The 7,475-nt window shown below is 24.4% G+C and overlaps 1 long non-coding RNA gene across 1 annotated transcript; it reads left to right on the top strand.

The window, feature by feature from the left end:
* Positions 1-1,816: 1,816 nt before the first annotated feature.
* Positions 1,817-6,377, top strand: LOC147813212 (uncharacterized). The gene is made up of 4 exons (XR_015432437.1): positions 1,817-1,968; positions 3,533-3,570; positions 4,226-4,302; positions 6,266-6,377. It is a non-coding gene; the product is annotated as an uncharacterized LOC147813212 (long non-coding RNA).
* Positions 6,378-7,475: the final 1,098 nt, after the last annotated feature.

Here is a 7,475-nt window from a genome sequence, read left to right as displayed (position 1 = left end):
AAAATTACTAAAATGGTGTATTATTTACTAGTACAAAATATTTTTTTTTGAAAAAACTATTTATGATATATACTGTTTATCTAATATTTAATAAAATTAATGACTTGATGAATATACACAAAATTATAGGATAAATAAACTTTTATGTGTAAGTTTCTATCAATAAAAGCTAGATGTAGGTTTTAAATATATAAGCATTATTTAAAAAACTTAAATAACTTATTTATTGAGTTGCATTGTGTTTTATTTTAGAATAAAAATTTGTACTTAATTTCCTCTATCTCAAAATGCTTAAAAAATTTAAATACTCAATTCAAAAAGATTTTTTTTTTATATGCTTCTACTTTAAATGATAGCGCTTATAATTGTTTAAAATGAAATAAAAAAAAAGTCTATTTTATTGTACGAAGATTCATTGGACATTTGGTTATAAATTAAATAATTGTTTTACACCATTTTGTTTTTTATATTTTCATAAAACAGTATGCATGTAATGACAGTTGTTGTTATATTACAATATAAAAAGCTAAGAATCAATAAATTACTATCACTGATATCAGCCGAGTAGAACAAACACTCGTGACAATTTATGTTCCCTAAATAAGAATTGTAACAAAATGCAGCAAGAAGCCTTTGAAATTAAAAGCTAAGTTCTAATAATAAAAAATAAAAAAAATGCCGAGACACCTAAAATAAAGGTGTGATACCGGCAAGGACGGCATTAAAGTTTTCTATTGAACCAAGTGGGAGGTGAGTTAAGGGTGGTTTATTAGCAAATAAGGCAAAGAAGTTCGCCTAAGCATCTGAAATAAAGGTGTGATACCGGCAAGGACGCCATTAAAACTCTATTGAACCGAGTTTGAGGTGAGTTAAGGGTGGTGCATTGGTAAATAAGGCAAAGAAGTTCGCCTAAACACCTGAAATAAAGGTGCGATATGGGCGAAAACGGCATAGACGTTTTCTAATCAGTCTACAGTTAAGGTGCCTTAACGGCAACGACGTATGCCAGTGAACGTATTCAGCTTTTGATAAAAAGGCAAAAAAGACATCATAAAGGTTCAATAAAAGCCTTTACGGCAATTTTCTTTTTATTCTGTGAAAAAATTTTTTTTCCCCGGTATTTAAAAGGCAAAAATGGCAAAGCAATCCAGAGGCAACAAAATAGTCCCGGTCCTTCAACGATTGCCAGAAGTTTGCCTGAAATGCCATGCACTGGCCCTCATTCTGGCCCAGATTTCACTTTATTAACGGAACCGATACGGCAATGAAAAGCCCGCCGTAATGGCACTTTAGGTGAGCCGGCATTGTCCCTTCACTAGCCCAAAAGTTGTGTGCTTGTTGGGGTGTAAGTTACCATTTTAGTTTTAAAATGAATTATAAGTTCCATTAATCCTAACAATAGAAAAATGATTTTCTATAGCTATTTAAATCAAATGCTTCTTTATTTTTTTTAAAAAGTTTTTAATTTAATAATTATTTAAATTAATTTACTTACTTAGTTTAATTACCTTATTTAATTTATTAAAAAAATCGGTAGTCATTTTTTGCCAGGACCATGTATTGACAGCGCGTTTCACCTTTTGTTTCAAATAAAACTTCTGATCAGACCTAAAGGGTTTTCTTCAAATATGTTTCCGACCACTAAAAAAAAAAAAAAAAAAAAAAAAAGGTATTAACATTTTCTAATTTTTTATTAGTTTATCGTATAATTTAAATTTAATAATTTTTTGATAAGAGTTTTTTAAATTAGAAACGTTTAACAATCTAAAACTCGTCTCACACTTGCTTTCAGCTCTCAATTTTTCAGAATAAATTAACTGGGAAAACTCTTTCTAAGTTTGCTTTTGTTGCTTTGTAATTGCTTTTTATTAATGTTATTTATTTAAATTTTTTTTTGCACGGATGGAAATACTGTAAGAAAAATCTTTTGGAAGAAAAAATCTTTTGGAAGAAAGGTCAAGATAAAAGGTAAGAACATCTCAAATCTTTATATTAAGGGTAAAATTTAGGATTAAATTTTTAATAATATTAGGAAATAACTTTACTGTTATTGAAGTATGTTTTTTAAAACATTTTTAAATTTTTTAAATAAATAACGCATAATTTAATCTGCAAAAGCATTTTCTTAAAATGTCTTTTAAAATTTTTTTCATATTTTTGAAAAACTTTATATTTATAACGAACGTTACATTTATAATGAATGGTAAAAAAAATTGTTTTGGCCCATATCTTTGTGTACAAAAGGGACAGGAAATTTGATTTTAAGTAAACAGAAATGCTGGAACTGTCAGGAACGATGTAATTTTCGGCCAAAACATGAAAAAAATCTTGCAATAAACGTGAAATATAATTCACTCTAAAATTCACGTTAACACTATGTAGCCAATGAGGTTAAAAGTAATTAAGATAAACATATACTTTATTATCCCATAAAAGAAATCTACTGCAACATATTTGCATTTTTTAAAATTATTTAAAATAAGAATATTTTTTGTAGAAATAAATTCAAAGTTCTTTTTAAGTATAGAAATATTTGCAGCATAATATTTTTTCTTTCTTCATAGAATTAAGTTTTCTGTTTCTAGCTCTTTTTCCAGTTCTTGTGCAAATTTTACTATTTATCTAATCTTATTTATCTTTTTCTTAATTCATTCTCTATCTTAAGATTTATAGGGTTGTTTATTTTAAATCTCTTCCTGTTGAACTTTCACCTATTGAAATTTTATTTTTAAAAAAGCATTATGCTTGACATATTTTCCGTAAAAAAAAAGTGATTTTAATTGACTGTTGAATATATATATTTCTGATGATTACTATGTAGTGCAAAAAATTAATCTAAATATTTTTTGAAATTATAATGGAAGAGGCTAGGAATTTTATTTCTAAAATTAAGGGTAACCCGGACAAAAGTAATATATTGGACTATTTTAGTATCTATAATTTGAATAGACTTCTATGTCTGTTATGCCGGATTTTTTTTCCTTTCATATCTTATTCCTTTTCTAAATTTGAATTAGAGAACAAAATTTAAAAAAGAAAATTTTTCACTTTAATACTACGTCATGTTATAAAAGAACTATAAATTACTATTTTCTTAATGATTGTCATTTATAATATTTGATTGATTTGATAATGTAATTTTATTATAAATATTAGGCAGAATTTATCTAAACACACATTTTACCCCATTTTTGAAAAAGATGCATAATAAGTTAGGACTTTAAATTCGATTTTTTATTTTAGATATAAACTTGTCCTCTAAATTTACCCTTTCAATTCTGAACTATATTTTATAGCATTTGCCAAGTGTAATTATTTTAAAGGCAAGATCATCAGTAGTTAATACTAGTTTACGATAAGCATTGAGCATATAAAAAATAGATGGTAAACATTAAACTTATTGTCAGATATATTGTATTGTAAATAGTTAGAAGCAGTTTTTTTTTCTCAATTCATTGTTCTTACTTTGTTGATTTTTTGCTGTTTTTTCTATGGTTATATTCTTATTGTTTTCTTTTTCTTTCATGAAAAGTCTGGAGAGACTGAAAATGGCAGTCAACAGAAAAGAAGGTAAGAACATGTTAAAACTACATTTTAACTTAGTGGCATCCATTTTATATTCTATAATTTGTGGTATTCTTTGTATTATTGAAATACTTTATAATTATTAGTAAATAATTGTTTATAATTTTAAAGAAAATATTTTTTTGAATCCTTAACATTTTTTAATCAAAATACTTATTTCTGATTAGCAAAAGTACTTTCCTAAAAAATTTTCAAGTTTATTTTTCACTTTTGTAAATATTGACCGCATACTAGACTAACAAACATACCATACACATGCTAGACTAAAATTGAAAATTTTAAATATACTAGAATTTTTTTTGAGGTGGGAAACATTTTTTTCGTCAAATGATTTAATTTTATCATAACTTATCTAATTTTACCTAATTCTAAAAAAAATAATCTAAATTTCGCATTTCAATTTTGAACTATATTCTATAGTATTTGCCAATGGTAATTATTTTATAAGAAATATCTTCAGTAGTTAATAATAATTTCCGATAAGCATTGTGCATGTACAAGATAGCTGGTAAACATAAACTTATTGTCTAGAAATGAGTTCTAAGCAGTTTTTTTTTTAATTTAATGTTTTTATTTTGTTGATTTATAACAGTTTTTTCCAAGCTCATATTCTAATTATTTTTCTTTCTTTCAGGAAAAGTCCAGAAATTCTGAGAATGTGAATGAAATAGAATGGTTGAGTACTAGAATTAGAATGAACGAGAATCAACAGAAAAGGTAAGAACATGATAAAACTACATTTTAACTCAGTAGCACCGATTTTATATTCTATAATTTGTGGAATCTATTTTACAAGTTCATAGCAAAATTAGAAAATCTACTTTATATTCTATATGTAGAACTGCAATTTTAATAATTTCTTCGACTGTAATTTGTATTAAAATATTTTCAGATTATCAATAAATAATTTTTTATGATTTTAAAGGAAAAATTTTATAAGGAAATAATTTTTTTTTAAATCGAAATTTTTTAATCAAAATACCTGTTCTTGATTTTCAAAAGTACTTTCCTAAACTCTTAGCTTTTTAGCCGCCTAAATTTATTACTTTTTTAAAAAAGTTTCAGCTCGTTTTTTTAAAAATTATGCCTATACTAGAATTACTTGTATTTGTTGAGAGAAATTTCTTTTTTAGTCAAATGATTTGATTTTATCATAGCCTACATGTCATCTTAAAGTAAATTTCTTTTCATAATTTTTAAATATTAAAAATTTAAAAGTAAAAATTTATTATAAAATAAATCTTAAAATTATTGCATAGCTGTTATTAAGTGCTATGTACTGTTATGATGTTTAATATATATATATATATATATATTTCACTGGTTTTCAACTTTTTTTTTCAACTGGTTCTCTTCAAATTAAAATTTTTTATGTATAAAAAAATTTAAATATTTTAAAAAACCGTTTAGTTTAAACCAACCTATCTTGATGGCATAAAATTTATATTCTTTAGTTAGTTTGTAAATTCATTACAAATTCAGAAAATCATTCCTCTTTATCGCATATCTTAATAACTTCTTCTATAATAATTGGTATATCATTTTTAAGTAATTATAATTTTTATATATCTTGTATAATTTTGAACGATCATATATTCTTTTAATTGTTAGAAATTTTAATCAAATAACATATTTTCAGATTTTAAACGTACTATTTTAAAAAATTTTACATTATTATTTTTTGCATTTTTAAAAACCTTTAGTTTGTTTATTTCCTTGAGGTTAAAATTTCTTTTAATTAAATAATTTAATTTTATATAAACTTAAAATATTTTCACATATTAATTTAAAGTAAAAAATTCGTTCATAGTTCTTAATCGTAAAAAAGTTAAATTTTGTTTAAATATTAACATTACATCACATATTAATAGCTACAAACTATTTTGGTGAGAATGTATTCTTTCTAAATTAAAAAATATTAAAGCTTTGCTATCAAATTCTTTATTTAAAATGCATTTTTATGTTCAATTATTAAATAGATTGATCTGTAGTTACAAAATGCAATATATAAGCATTGTTAAGCGATATGTACCGCTTTAATTAGTCTTCTAACTTATGGAAGCATTTTAAAAGTTAACAGTTTATAACAGATGAGTTTAAAGTAATGAAGTTTGGTCACCACTTTTAACTTTTTTAAAGTCAATCATTGTTCTCTCTATATATAAACTAATTAATTGTTTCATAATACTGTAAAGAGAAGTTTTATCCAGGTTGTTTCGTTAATTCATAGGATATTATTCATAGTTCTTTTAATATTTGATGCTGCAATTTTTTTCCATCCAAATGAATCCGATATTTTACACATTTTTTTTTTTTATTACGAGCTGGAATATTCATTTTGTGCTATTATTACCTTTTGTTACAATCAGCTTAAATTTATTTTTGTGACAATCAATGCTCGCTTGTAAGTAATAAAAAAAAACAGGTGGTTTGAGCAACTTTATTAAATTCTATAGCGTACTATATTTATAAGAGAAAAACAAAATTTTTGAAAATTATTGAATAGAATTTTTCTTCGAATATTTCCCTGGGATCAATAAAAGTATTTTGAATAGTTAGAATTAATTGATATTATAACTTAACCCAGAATTAAAATTCGTCAAAAATTAATTAGATATTTTGTTTCTGTACGTATTATTTAATAAATCTGTTGTAAAATAAATTGGTTACTTTCTTGCAGGAAAACTAGATTCATTGTGAAAGAGAATGCTTATAAAGAAGTTATTGTACAGTTATGTACTTGTTTGTATTTTGATTTGTTATATTGAAATAAAATAATATTCTTTTCTTAAGGTCATGTTTTATTTTAAATTTTATGCATTTTATTTTTATTAAAATTCCAGCTTTATTTATTTAAAATCACAGAAACTGATGTGTTATTTACAGGTGCCCAGTATATATATATTTTTAAAAATATTTATAATGTGTCTTATTTATCTAATATTGAATATGAATAATATTGAAAGAAAGTTATCCAATATTAAATATGAATAATATTGAAAACAAAAATAATGACTGGGTTGTGGCTTTGTTTCTATCAAAAAAAGCTAATTGTAGGTTTAATATATATAATTATTTTCATTTTTTTTATAACTTAAATAACTTATACATTAATATATATAATTATTTTAATTTTTTTTCATAACTTAAATAACTTATACATTAAGTCGCAATATGTTTTTATCTTAGAATAAAATTTTTATTTAATTTTACCTCATAATGTGTAAAAAACTGTGAACACTCAATTAAACACACAATGTTTTTATATGATTCTACTTTTAACTTATTGCATTTATAATTGATTAAAATGAAATAAAAAAGAAATCTATTATATTATGTAAGAAGATTCATTGGATGATAATTTACCATAAATTAAGCAATTTTTTCCAACATTTTGCTTTTTATATTAGCATAAGTTTTTTGCATGTAATGGCAGTTATTGCTTTATTACAATATAAAAAGTTAAAATGCAATAAATTACTATAGCTGATATCAGCAGAGTAAGAGAAAACAATTTATGTTCCTTAAATAAGAATTGTTATCAACAACATGCAGCAAAAAGTCTTTGAAATTTAAGGAGAACTCTAATAAATAAGTAAGTGACAAAAAAAAAAAAATTGCCGATACACCTAACATAAAGGTGTGATACCGGCAAGGATGGCATTAAAACTTTCTATTAAACTGAGTTTGAGGTGAGTTAAGGGTGGTACGCCGGCAAATAAGGCAAAGAAGTTCGCCTAAGCACCTGAAATAAAGGTGCGATACGGGCGAAAACGGCATAGACGTTTTCTAATCAGCCAACAGTTAAGGTGCCTTAACGGCAAGTGAGGCAACGACGTGTGCCAGTGAACATATTCAGCTTTTGATAAAAAGGCAAAAAAGACATCATA

Source organism: Parasteatoda tepidariorum, chromosome 3 (genome assembly GCF_982258835.1).
Source record: "Parasteatoda tepidariorum strain Cologne lab strain chromosome 3, Ptep-v5.0, whole genome shotgun sequence".
In the NCBI taxonomy this organism is placed as follows: Eukaryota; Metazoa; Arthropoda; class Arachnida; order Araneae; family Theridiidae; genus Parasteatoda; species Parasteatoda tepidariorum.
The sequence above is the reverse complement of the archived record's forward strand: the minus strand, read 5'-3'. Positions and strand labels throughout refer to the sequence as shown.